Source organism: Amblyomma maculatum, chromosome 5 (genome assembly GCF_055883805.1).
Source record: "Amblyomma maculatum isolate TAMU_Amacu chromosome 5, ASM5588380v1, whole genome shotgun sequence".
Taxonomy (NCBI): domain Eukaryota; kingdom Metazoa; phylum Arthropoda; class Arachnida; order Ixodida; family Ixodidae; genus Amblyomma; species Amblyomma maculatum.
The window spans coordinates 118058521-118073126 of record NC_139348.1 but is presented as its reverse complement, the minus strand read 5'-3'; the positions used below and the strand labels follow the sequence as shown (position 1 = coordinate 118073126).

Below are 14606 nucleotides of genomic sequence, written 5' to 3'. Positions count from 1 at the left end.
TTATGCGCTCGCATTCTTTTCCCGGGCCTCCACGTTTCGTGTGTCCCACGTATGACATCCCGATTCGTAGATACGCACTACTGCTTGAACACTACAGGCTGCCTCACCATACATAACCAACTCTTACTCACCCTGTGTAACCAAGAGGCAGCAACTTACCACCGACTACAGACTAATGCATTTCTTTCACCATCTCTTCCACACCGCTGGTACATTTCCCTTTATAATCCTGATCAGTTGCGGGCGAGCGGGCAACGCTCTACCACATGGTTTGAATGTGTCATGTTACACCTTCTAATTGTTCACTCCCTCAATCCCTGCATAGAAGATTGTGAGGCAGCCCTGCAGGACAACTTCCCAGAGAGCCAGCAATGGCTTGCTCACCACTTTGTTAGTGCAGCCTCGGCGAACAGGGCCCTGGACTGAGGGTCTACCCACTGATTGAATAAAATAAAGATGTTGCCCTTTTCTTGCGCGGATGGCTGCAGCCATCCAGCTTCCACGAATCGGCCCCGGCCTTCAGCTTCTTCTTTACGACTTACGAGTTTCATACCGCACGCGGCCTTCTTATATACCCCAAGAATGGCCATTTCAAAAAAGGTCACATGGAAAAGGATCATCTCCCGAACGCCTATATACGCTGGCTATATTTTCTACTTCCTTTTTTCTATTGCCTTGGAAGACTCTTCATTGAATCCAGAGCACAGATCCTTTGAGCAAGCCATTTCCCCATCATCTAGCAGCTTATGAATTATGAGAGTTTCAAGAATAATAACATCCGTTGTGGTAATATTTGACGCCTTTCAGCCGCATCATTGCGTCGTTCCACAACATTCGTAGTAACCTACATTCAGTTCACCGGCGTTGTATGACTAAATTACAAGATAGAGAAGGCGCAACCCTCGCGAGTAACACCGAAGCGACCTACGTAGACGCGGTAGAATAATCACCCCACGGCGTATGTGATCAATGGGATTTCTTTTATCTTTACTCACATAGATTCTGCCTCTGCCAAAGATAAAAACTCTCACATAGTTTCTGCCTCTGCCAAGGCAAAAACGTCGACAGTAGCCGAAGAGGCAGCCATAGCGCCAGCCATTTCCTCTGCCGCTGCCACACTCATATTCAGCGATTCTAAAACGACCATTCAAAACTTCGCAAGAAAGAAAATACACCCATTCGAACATCAAATCTTGACCTCTGTTTCCACAGCTCCCCGATCCATTCACATTGTCTGGGTGCCAGGCAATGCAGGCAACCCCGGTAACGGGGAGCCCACGCATCTGCTCGAGCGCACGTCAACAGAGCTACGACCCATATCACTCACCTCTTGCCTGGGCAAGCTCTAAGAGCGAGTCATCCAGACGCGACTTCAACCCTACATAGAAGATAACGGCCTCTTCCATGCCTCCATGATCAGTTTCAGATCGGGCCTCTCCACTCAATACGTTTTTCTTCTCCAAAAGGAGGAGGCACTTTCCAACATTCCGAGAGGAGGTGAGCACCTCATTATGGCGCTAGATCTAAACGACGCGTTTGACAACGTGTCTCACGAGGCAAACCTCTCCAAGCTCAATAACCTAAACTGCGGCGAACGCACCTTGCGATACGTCAAGAACGTTTTGTCCAACCGAACGGCAATGATAGGATTGGGTGACATGAAATCGAATCTTCAAGACATGCCAAACAAGGGCACGCAACATCGGTCATCTCCCCGCTTCTCTTCAAAATCGCCATCATTTAGTCGCAAGAGCTTTGCAATAGATTCCAAACATCGGATACACCCTGTATGCTGATGGCATTACGATTTGGAAAACCACCGGCTCTCTAGGTCAGAAAGAAGAAACACTTCAAGCAGCAGCCACCTGAGTGGAAACAGAGGCCTTTTGATGCGGGCTCCCATGCTCCCCAGATAAATCTGAAGTGATCCGCATACGTGGGTACCACTATACATCACCAGACAATCTTAGCATCCTCCTGCATGGGGTCCCAATCCGGGAAGTGCCACTCATACGAATCCTGGGTCTCTGGCTCCAAAGCGATAGAAAACTAGACCACTTGCTCTACCTCCTGAATAATACAACAAAGCAGATCTCTAAAATGATCCGCCTGGTGGCCAGAAACAGAAAAGGCATACGGGAAGAAGACACGACCCGTTGGTGCAGGCGCTGGTCATCTGTCACCTCTCCTATGGACTACATTACCTCAAGCTGCTCCGATGAGATCTCAACAAAGTACATGCAATGATACGTGAAGCACAGGAACGCGTTAGACCTCCCACCATACACCTCCAACGTCAAAGTGGAAGCTCTTGGACTGCACAACGCATTTGAAGAGATTCAAGAGGCTGTCCTCCTGTCCCAAAGGGAACGCCTTCTGTCAACTCAGACAGGCCGGCCCATTCTCGAGCGGGTTGGCTATCCTTTGGACGTACAAGCTATCTAGTCAACGACTAAAATTCCTAATCCGTACCGGGCAAGATTATGTAGCCCCGCTCCTAAAGAACATGTCTCCAGTCCAACACGAAGGCAGAAAACACGCCCGAGTGAATTAGGCGCGCAGGGGAACGCAGATCGAAAACTATGGGGATGCCGCTCTATAGGAGCATATATCGAACGCAGCAGCAGCCATGGTGGTGGGCTGTTCGTACACAGAAGTCTCCAGCATGTCCATCCCGCACTGTACTGTCACAGAAGCGGAAGTGGCGGCGATCGTGCTGACCATTACCTACGGAGACGCGACCAATCGAGAGCTTCACGTAATCACCGACTAACAAGCGGCGTGTCGGCTCCTTCTTGCAGGCAGAATACCTACAAAATTAGCTCGCTTCACAACTAACCCTTGGCTACAAACTCACAGCTCAAATATCAGATCACTTGGTTTCCGGGGCACTCTGGAATAGAAGATAATGAGGTCGCAGATAGGCGAGCTCGAGGTCACTCAAACTGAGCGGCCACCAATCCCGATCTCACAAGCAGCATTCCTGTCCCAGCGACTTACGGCGCGCGACATAAGTACCTACGAGAAAAACGTAGGATTTATCCCCGTCCACACAAGCGACTAAATGCACAAGAAACGCGGGAACGGAGACAGCTCCAAACCACCACTTACCCCAACCTAAATCAATACAACATAATGTTCCCAGAACACTACACAGACATATGCCCTTGGTGCAACGACCAGCCCACCGCCTACCATGTCACATGGGGGTGCACAGGCGCCAAACCTCAAGACATAAACATGCACCATTCGGAGGCGCAGTGGGAGGCCACTCTGGTATGCTATGATCTAGAGACCCAGCGTAGGCTGGTAACTCAGGCAAGAGCGGCAGCCCAGGCCACTGAGGTCTTGAAATGTAGACTCCATTCACTGCCCCCCCCCCCCTTTTTTATCTCTTTTTTATGTGAAGCATATTGCTAGAGGTAAACCACAGCCCTTCGTGACGGTTACACGCAGTGCAAAGAATGTGGAATGCTACGTCACACCACGTCATACGCTGACGTCACGACAGAGGAGAGACGGAGGTCCAGCTCGCGCCGTCGGCTGCGGTTGCACGCCGTGCGGACCACGTGGTATGGTGACGTCACACCACGCGATACTCTTATTTCACGACAGAGGAGAGCGGGACCGGCTCGCGCGGTCGGCTGCGGTTGCACGCTGTGCGGACCACGTGGTTTATATATAAAGAGGAGACGATTGCGCTCGCCTCCAGCGTGCAACCGCAGCCGACGGCGCGAGCCGGTCCCCGTCTCTCCTCTGTCTTTCTCTCCCTTCTCTTTTTTCTTCTCTATTTTCTCTTCTGTCCGCACGAGGCAGCGGAGGTGGCTCAGCTGCAGAGCCAGTAGCAGGCCCGTGCATTTTCTTTTCCTTGTTCCTACAGCCACAACAACAACAAGAACTCGCCTCCACACAAAAGGTGGCGATGCCTCCAGGGAATGCAGCCGAGCGGTGTAATGAAAAGCGAAGGCTGCGGCGTGCTGCAGAGAGCCCAGAAGAGCGGGAAGAATGTTTGGCCAATGAGCGTGCTCGGCATGCGGGTCGGCGACAACGATGCTCCACTGATACGAGCAACGCTTCCACTAGTATGGACAGTGAGTCTAGTAGTTCGTCGACACGCTTGGAGCGTTGGAATGCCTCTAGGCGACGGAAGCGTGCCGAAGAAACCCCCGCACAACGAGAGCAGCGACTTAAAAGGAGCGGAAAACACGGCGAGAAAGAACGAGGTAACGACGAGCCGATGATGCAGCTAATCGTGTACAATTGAGCGAGGCGTCTGCAGAAGAACGTCGTGAGGAACATGTCAGAAGAGTGGTTGTTTTTGAGTCGGCAACGCGTGAGTTTACCAGACGTTTCGTTAACAATCCGTTTCGCTATGCATGTTCTGTGTGTGATCGGCTATGGCATAAAGACAAACTTACGCCAGTGACTGCCGTAATGTTTCCTACGTTAATTCTGCCCTTCCCAGAGTGGAACGAAGAGAATTTGGCCAGTGCTGTGGTGTGTAACACATGTAAGGTTAGCCTTAGAGAACAAAAGTTTCCTCTGTACAGTGTTTCCAATGGTTACAAATAACGGCCGATGCCAGAGGGACTGCCGCGTTTGAATCCGGTTGCCGAGATGCTCTTGTCGCCAATATACCGCTTGTACAGATTCGGAGGTTGATGAACTGGAAGAACGGACAGTATGCCATTAAGGGTCCGATTGTGAATGTGCCGGTGAACACTGACCAGATGTTGAAGCAGTTGCCGAGAGATGTGGATGACCAACAGCAGATACTTGTGAACATTAAGAGACGGCGCATCGACAAAGGAGTTTATCTGGACGACGAGGTTTCCCGCGAAGTGTTGCTGCCCTGGATAGAAGTGCTGCCAAGTGTAACCATGGAAAGCCGAGTTTAGCAATCAATATGCTTCGCATCTGACCAGGCTTAACCAAACTAAGCCTCAGCCATTTTTTTTCTTTTTCATTTCTTTTTCTTTTTGAAATAAAGTTTCCTCTCTCTCTCTCTCTCTCAACCGAGCGGGACACGCGGGACAGATTTCGCACCTATCATGACGTAACAATTCACTACCGAGAACAACGACTCTTATATCCGCCCTCTCACACCTTTTCCTCAAAACCACAACAAATAATTTGTCGACAGCTACAAGCGAAAACCTTTCCCTCCCCAGCTTTGTTGGCCTTGGTACACCTGGGCTGGTACGAACCCACATGCTCTTTATGTGGCGCACCTTGAGCCAGCTTCAATCACATGTTTCTATGCGAAGATTTGAAGCCACTGCCCCAATGGGGCCTCACGGACCAAGGGGTTGGGAGATCGCGGTTTTCAGCTCGGACCTAGCAGCGCAAAAAATGCTGGTTGACTGGGTTGCAGAAGCGGTCGCTGCCAAGCATGGCCTGACAGACGCCAGGGGGATCAGGAACCAGCTCAACCCTTGTAATGTACCCTGGTGCTCACAATATATGTTTGTTGTTGTGGCTTTAGGAAGAAGGAAAGGAAAATGTACGGGGCTGCTACTAGCTCTGTAGTTAAGCCATCTCCGCTGCCTCGGGCAGACAGAAGAGAAAATAGAGAAGAAAGAAATGGAAGAGAAAGACGCGCGACGCAACAGCTGCCATCTTCCACAACCGAAACGGGGGCGGATGCAATGACGGCCGACATCAGATAAAAATTCTGTGGCAGGCTAGCTCCTGCCGCAAGCGTCGGTGACCTTTTTTTATTTATAGGAAGGGAAAAGCGCGGTAACTGTCTCACTTGTTTGCTGTGGACACCTCAACCCCGCCGTAAGGGAGCGGCGGAAGGGGGAGTGAAAGTGGAAAGAGGAAAGAGCGAAAGAGGAGCCTTAGTGGAGGGCTACGGAGTAATTTCGACCACCTGGGAATCTTTAACGTGCGCTGACATCGCACAGCACACGGACGCCTCTTCGATTCGCCTCCGTCGAAACGCAGCCACCGAGGACGGGTTCGAAACCTGGTATTCCTGACAGTAGTCGGGCTTCTTACCACTGTACCACCCCGGCGGGGCGGGCCCTTAAGCTATCCCGCAAAATTGTAGTAAGTAGTTGGTTCACAGGAAAGAAACGCGCGGTATATGTCACACGTTTTTTGTGGACACCTGACCACGCTGTAAGGGAAGGTATGATGATGGGAGTTAAAGCGTAAAATCACTCGACAGATACTGCGCCTTTCCCTTCCCTTGAAGCAATTATTATTAATATTATTCTTAAACACTGCACCACCATGGCGGGGTATGCAAAGGTTAATGCCATTTACAGGAAAGGAAAGTCTCAATAACTGTCAAGTGCGTTTACGCTTTAACTCCCATCTTCCTCCCTTCCTTTACAGCGCGGTCAGGTGCACAGAAAGAGTGTGACAGATAAATTGCCTTTCCTTTCCTGTGAATCAATTATTTACTATACGTTTACGCGATAGCTTAAGGTTTGGTTTGGCGTGGTTTGTGGGTTTGAACGTCCCAAAGCAACTAAGGCTATATAATATATATATATATATATATATATATATATATATATATATATATATATATATATATATTGTGAAGAGGAAGAAGTGCACAAGGAACATGCCAGTCAGTGGCATCGTGATCGCTGCGCGTGCTGGATCTGCCTGTGTTCGCTGCCGCTGTGTTCGAAGCTGATCTGCTCAGTCCTGCTGATCAAGTCCTGTTGATCCGCTGAATAAACCCCCCATTCTTACATTTGGTGGAGCTGCCGGTCAAGATCTATCCTCTCGCCCTGGAACTCCGCAGCCGTACATTACCACCTCCTGCGATGCCTGAGGACGTCAACCACCAAGCCGTACAAGTTGGCTCTGCCATCATCTGCCCCGGCTCCCTCCGCCAGCGTGACCCCGCCATCTTCAGCGGCACTGACGACCACGATGTCGAGGACTGGCTCACATCCTATGAACGAGTAAGCGTTTACAACAAATGGGACGCGGAAACAAAGTTAAGCAACGTCATTTTCTATCTCACCGGCGTAGCAAACCTATGGTTTCGAAACCATGAAGCGGACATTCCATCATGGTCTGCGTTTAAAGCCAGCTTCTCTGAAGTCTTCGGCCGACCAGCTGTGAGGAAACTCCGCGCTGAACAGCGCTTGCGTACGCGGTCTCAGCAAGCTGGCGAAAATTTCACGAGCTATATCGAGGACGTCGTCGACCTGTGCAAGCGCATTAACCCACACATGTCAGAGGCCGAGAAGATCAAGCACATTCTGCAAGGCATCGATGACGATGCCTTTCAGATGCTGTCGGCTCGAGATATCCGCACCGTCGCACAAGTGGTCACACTGTGTCAAAGTTATGATGAACTGCGAAAACAAAGGGCCATAACTCGCGCGAACACCATGCACTCCGAGTCCCTTGCTGGCCTGACAGATGCATGTGAACATTCTGCGCTCCTACCACAAATTAAGAGCTTCATTCGGGAAGAAGTTGCTCGACAGCTCTCCCTTATATCCTGCCATCAAGAACCTTCCTCAAACCTAGCTCCTAGTTTGCGCCACATTATTCAAGAACAGGTAGCTGAATCTCTTCCTCCAGCCCCTCAACCCATGCCTGTTACAGCGCCGTTAACTTATGCGGCTGTTGCGGCCCGACAGCCACCTGCATATGCTCCACCGCCACCAGCCTACGTTCAGCCGCCTCCTGCGCCTGCGCGAGAACCTGCGCAGTTTATGCGACCGGCTCCAAGACCACGTAATCCCTGGCGCACGACGGATAACCGGCCAATCTGTTACACTTGCGGGCTTGCTGGACACATTTCTCGTTACTGCCGCAACCGTCTCCCGGTGTCGGCACCACCTACTCATGGTTCTGCATACTGGTCTCCGACGCCTCAGTATTCCGCGCCTACTGAGCCTCCAGCTGGCCCTCAGTTCTCCCCAGACCGCTCAGCCATGTCCGACCGCCGTTCACCGTCGCCGCGACGCCGCTCTATCTCTCCGATGCGACGTCGACAGAACGCTTCACATGAGGAAAACTAGAGGCCGCAGTTCCTGAGGCGAGAACTGCGACCCAGTCGAACTTCCCAAGTCCTCATCTGTCGCCGACAAACCTAATTGAAGTTTTCGTCGAGGGTGTTGCTGTCATGGCTCTAATTGACACTGGTGCTGCGATTTCGGTAATGGACGCAAAACTATGTCGCACTTTAAAGAAAGTGAAGACGCCAATTGCGGGACTTTCGTTGCGAACGGCCAGCGCTCAGCATATCAAGCCTTTAGCAGCGTGCACCGCTCGAGTAGTTATTCAAAATTCCCTTTATACGATTGAGTTCGTCGTGCTGCCAAGTTGCTCGCACGCTGTAATTTTAGGCTGGGATTTCCTGTCGCGTCATGCTGCTATTATCGATTGTGCTCGAGCTGAAGTGGGGTTCTCGACTATGCCCGATGCCTTACCAGACGCTGATCAGTCAAATTCCGGTGCTAAAGCCCTCGTCGCCGAAGATATCGACCTTCCTCCCTGCTCTTCAGTGCTTGTTCGTGTCGCTTGTGCATCTCTTAGCGATGACACCGTTCTCTTCACACCAGCCCATACTTTCCTGCGCCGCAAGTGCCTTCCATTGCCCTACGCAGTGCTCGCTATTTCCGCTGGCTTTTCCATGTTATGGGTCTCTAACCCATTTAACTCCCCTACTGCTTTGCGCCATGGCGAATGTCTCGGAAGTATCCAGCCAATCGCATCTCTTCTGATCTCTGAGGAACCTGACGACGCGCCGCACTGTGCCGTGACTGCGCTCAGCCCCCCTTCAATTGCGCCCGCTCCCCCCTCTACAGACTTGTTTCTCCGTTCCATCGATGCCGATCTTCCTCCAGAGCAGCGCACTCAGCTTTTGAACCTACTACATCACTTTCGCTCCTCCTTCGACTCTCATCAAAGTTCTTTGGGTCAAACTTCTACAGTCACTCATCGCATCGACACCGGCACCCACGCACCACTACGACAGCGTCCCTATCGTGTGTCTGCAACCGAACGCCAGGCTATAGAAGAGCAAGTCGACCTAATGATCCAGAATGGCGTGATTCAGCCCTCAAGCAGCCCTTGGGCCTCACCTGTTGTCCTTGTAAAAAAGAAAGATGGTTCTATCCGCTTCTGTGTCGATTATCGCCGCCTTAATAAGATAACGCGAAAGGACGTCTATCCTCTCCCGCGCATCGACGACGCTCTCGATTGTTTGCAAGGCGCCGAACTCTTTTCTTCCCTAGATTTACGTTCCGGGTACTGGCAAGTCCCCTTGGAAGCGGCTGATCGCCCCAAAACTGCCTTTGTAACTCCCGACGGCTGATGTCCGCGTTGTTTACCGCTCTGGCCGCAAACATCACGATGCCGATGCACTTTCCCGCTGCCCCCTTACAGCTGAGGTCGCGAGCCTTTCCCCTTCCGACGACTCCCCGCCATCGCTTCACATCAATGACATGCCGTCAGCGCAGCGGCAAGATCCTTGGATAAACTCTATCCTCGATTTTATCTCCAATCCTACAGCTGCTTCTCCATCGCGTGCTCTCCGCCGCCATGCTTCCCACTTCGCCATTCGTGATAACCTCCTCTACCGCCGCAACTACTGTGCAGATGGCCGCAAGTGGTTGCTAGTTATTCCCCGGCAGCTACGTTCGCAAATTTGTGACTATTTCCACGCTGACCCACAATCCGGTCACGCGGGCGTCTTCAAGACATACACTCGTCTCCGGCTGCGTTACTACTGGCGGGGTATGTACACCTTTGTACTCAAGTACGTTCGCTCATGCCTCACCTGTCAACGTCGCAAGCCATCTCCTCAACGTTCTGCTGGAGAGTTGCTGCCGTTACCCAGCCCACCACGTCCTTTCGACCGCGTCGGCATTGATTTGTACGGGCCGCTTCCCTACACTGCGGCCGGCAACCGCTGGGCTATCGTAGCCGTTGATCATCTGACGAGGTATGCAGAAACCGCCGCACTTCCATCTGCCACAGCGTCAGAAGTAGCTTCCTTCATTTTGCAGCGATTTGTTCTTCGCCATGGCGCACCTCGAGAGCTGCTCAGCGACAGAGGACGCGTTTTCTTGAGTGATGTTGTAAAAGCCTTGCTCACCAAGTGCAACATAATTCATAGAACCACCTCCGCCTATCATCCCCAGACTAATGGCCTCACTGAGCGTTTTAATCGTACCCTTGGCGACATGCTCTCTATGTACATCTCCTCCAACCACTCAAACTGGGACCTCGTCCTTCCGTATGTCACGTACGCATACAATACCGCAACGCAGTCTACTACTGGCTTCTCTCCTTTTTTTCTCCTCTACGGCCGTCACCCCTCTGCAACAATCGACACCATACTCCCGTATCAGCCAGACATATCAGAGTATACACCTGCGTCTCAAGCAGCCCAGCATGCGGAAGACTGTCGACAAATCGCCCGCGCATTCACGGCCAACACCCAGTACCGCCATAAATCCAACCATGACAGCCAACACTCGACACCGCACTTCTCGTCTGGCGCTCTTGTGTGGCTATGGATACCTTCCAATGCCCCTGGACTGTCTTCAAAATTTCTTGCTAAATATCATGGCCCATACCGTGTTCTGGAGCGCACCTCTCCGGTTAATTATGTGGTGGAACCTGTTACGCCGTCCCATGATCTACGCCGGCGCGGACGCGAGATTGTTCACGTCCAGCGCCTCAAACCCTATTACGACCCTGCCGTCTTGCTCACACCGTAAGTCGCCAGGATGTCTCCTCTTCGTCCCGCGGGTAATTGTGAAGAGGAAGAAGTGCACAAGGAACATGCCAGTCAGTGGCATCGTGATCGCTGCGCGTGCTGGATCTGCCTGTGTTCGCTGCCGCTGTGTTCGAAGCTGATCTGCTCAGTCCTGCTGATCAAGTCCTGTTGATCCGCTGAATAAACCCCCCATTCTTACAATATATATATATATATATATTTATATATATATATATAGAAATGGATTGCTTGTTACTAATGGGCCAGAGTTAAATTCAAACAGGATGTCACACAACTTTCCCGATTATCTATTTTATTCCAACAGTTTCGGACGGTGGACCGTCCTTCAAGGTAGAATTGAGAATGTGGAATAAGTCCGCACATTACGCCAGTGTTAGGAGAGGGAGAAGGAATTCTCGCTCTCCATCTTTGGAGCAGCAAACATCACTATATAGATAGAAAGGGCGAAAAGCTCCAGTTGATTATTGGCTGGTAATGCAACAAAGACGGAGAAAGAAGAAAAAAAATTAAAAAAAGGGGGGGGGGGGGCGGAGAGAGAGAAAAGGGCAAAAAGAGAAAGTGGAGAGCCGACGAATGTTACATACGTGCCGTGCTTCCACGAAGACGACACTAAAAGCAAGTCTCCCTCGAAGGAAGCCAGAATTGAGCAAAGATTCAGAATAACATACAAATAATAATAATAAAAAAAATAAAAAAAAAATGTGCAAAACAGACAACGCGAGCATGCACACCAGGACGGCCCGCTCCCCAGCGGTGCAGGTGTTCAAGAAAACCGTTGGGATAAGAGTTATGTGTTCTATACGGAGTTGTTCCACCCCGCGACACGCCAGCGATAGGAGCCAGGGCGGCGCGCCGCCGCGGCGACGAAAGAGCCGTCGGCCAGACGCGCTCTCCCGAAACCCAATGCCGTAGCCGGGCACTCGCGTCAAGTGGTTCCCGCGAGCGTGTCCTAAGTGAAGACGTTTGTTGCGGGATAGAAAACCGTCCAGAAGGGGGAGGCCAAGGAGCTAAATAACGAACAGTATAGTTTGCGTGAGAAGGAGGAAATTCTTAGGAGCGGGCAAATGGGGGCAGATAAAGGCCTCGTCTATTAGTTATGTAGGCTTTTCAGAAAGGCAAAGTTGCCCAATGTTTCATTAATTCCATGGGTTAGAGTCTGAAATTCGTGTATGAAGTACGATTCTCTTTGTTCTCTTTGTCGATTTGTTTGGAAGCCTGATTGAAGGAGAATGACCGGAATGTTTTCGAAAGTGTGGTTTGGAAGGCACAGGTGCTTAGAAAAAGGGAGATTTGGCAGTGTGTGGACGTGGGCCTTGTGGTTATTGAAACGAAACCTGAATGGTGTTTCGGTCTGGCCGACGTATTCCATGTCGCACACACCGCAGCTTAGCATGTATACCACATTGGCACTGTCGCAGTTCAAGGATTCTTTGATCTTAAAGGTGAAATCAGAGAAGTTGCCCTTTACAATATTTGTCGCCTGCACATGATTGCAAACTTTACAGCGTGGTCTTCCGCACGGTTTACATCCGGGGTTAGGGTTAGTATTGGCGGTCGTTTTAGATTTAACTAACATGTTCTTTAGGTTTCTAGAGCGCCGATACACTGCTCTCGGTGGCTGTTTGAAAATGGAAGACAAGTGACTGCTTTGCTGGATTATATTGAAATGTTTCCAGAGGATATTATTAACCCGTGGCATGTTTGAGGAATGTGTAAGAACGAGGTTTGTTGGCCTGTCGTTCTGCTGTGAGTTTTCAAAATTGATTATTTCATTTCTGTCTAAGCCTCGAGCTCGAGGCTCTTTCGTCGCCGCGGCGGCGCGCCGCCCTGGCTCCGATCGCTGGCGTGTCGCGGGGTGGAACAACTCCGTCTAGAACACATAACTCTTATCCCAACGGTTTTCTTGAACACCTGCACCGCTGGGGAGCAGGCCGTCCTGGTGTGCATGCTCGCGTTGTCTGTTTTTCACATTTTTTTTTATTATTATTTGTATGTTATTCTGAACCTTTGCTCAATTCTGGCTTCCTTCGAGGGAGACTTGTCTTGCTTTTAGTGCCGTCTTCGTGGAAGCACGGCACGTATGTAACATTCGTCGGCTCTCCACTTTCTCTTTTTGCCCTTTTCTCTCTCCCCCCCCCCCTTTTTTTAAATTTTTTTTCTTCTTTCTCCGTCTTTGTTGCATTACCAGCCAATAATCAACTGGAGCTTTTCGCCCTTTCTATCTATTTAGTGATGTTTGCTTCTCCAAAGATGGAGAGCGAGAATTCCGTCTCCCTCTCCTAACAGTGGCGTAATGTGCGGACTTATTCTCCATTCTCAATTCTACCTTGAAGAAGGACGGTCCACCGTCCGAAACTGTTGGAATAAAATAGATAATCGGGAAAGTTGTGTGGCATCCTGTTTATATATATATATATATATATATATATATATATATATATATATATATATATATATATATATATATATATATATTGAATATAGAACGCCGGTGAATTCGATATTGGCTGATACGAATGTTGTGGAACAACGCAATCAGGCGGCTGAAAGACGTCAAATATTGCCGCAACGGATGTTATTTTTCTTGAAACTCTCATAATCCATAAGCTGCAAGATGTTGGGCAATTTGCTTGCTCAAAGGATCTGCATGCTGGATATAACCAAGCACATCAATAGGTAAAAACTACCCACCCCTCTTGAATATAAGACAGACAACCGGATACGTCATACGTGGACGCTGCTCGCCTTATTAATGATCACATGGCCATTACTGTGACAGCCCTAGCGGACACTCGCCTCAGCAGGGCCCCTCTGCTCACCACTGAACCGAGTATTGCGGAAAAAGCAACCATCGTATGGCTGTCACCAGTAATGCACAAGCCACCATCATGCAACACTCCCGCCCACCCTACCGGAACTATCTTTTGCGGACGCATCTGTTTCGCCATCCTTGGGATCCTCCTTGCTAACCTCCAGCAAGTCAACAGCGTGATCTGTATTGCGGGACGCAAGTCAATTCCTTGCAATAAAGCTACCCATTGACGTGCTCGCACTCCTTCCCCGGGCCTCCACTTTTCGTGTATCCCACGTATGACATCCCGTTGGTGGAGATGGTGAAAGAAATGCATTAGTCTGTAGACGGCGGTAAACTGCTGCCTCTTGGTTAGACAGGGTGAGTAAGGGGTGGTTGTGTTTGGTGAGGCAGCCTGTAGTGTTCAAGCACTGTGCTTGAACACTACAGGCTGCCTCACCAAACACAACCACCCCTTACTCACCCTGTCTAACCAAGAGGCAGCAGTTTACCGCCGTCTACAGACTAATGCATTTCTTTCACCATCTCTTCTACACCGCTGATACAATCTCCCTTTATAATTCTGATCAGTTGCGGCGAGCGGGCAACGCTCTACCACATGGTTTCGGTGTGCCATGTTACAACTTCTAATTGTTCACTCGCTCAATCTCTGAATAGAAGATTGTGAGGCCGCCCTTCAGGACTGCTTCCCGGAGAGCGATCAATGGCTGGCTCACCACTTTGTTACTGCAGCCACGGCCAACGTAGCGATCCTCGACTGAGGGTCTACTCACTGATTGAATACAATAAAGGTATTGACCTTTTCTTGCACGGATGGCTGCAGCCATCCAGCTTCTTCCACTAGTCGACCCCAGCCTTCAGCTTCTTCTTCACGAATTACGATTTTCGCACAGAACGCGGCATCCTTATATACCCCAAGAATGGCCATGTGAGGAAAGGTCACGTGAAAAAGGATCAACTCCCGATCGCCTACATGCGCTGGCTATATTTTCTATTTCCTTGGAAGACTTTTCATTCATTCCAGAGCACAGATCTTTTGAGCAAGCAAAATCCCCAACATAT

The 14606-nt window shown here is 50.3% G+C and overlaps 1 pseudogene; it reads left to right on the top strand.

Moving 5' to 3' along the window:
* The first annotated feature begins 3922 nt into the window (after window positions 1-3922).
* On the top strand, window positions 3923-4662 carry LOC146189310 (uncharacterized; annotated as a pseudogene).
* Window positions 4663-14606: the final 9944 nt, after the last annotated feature.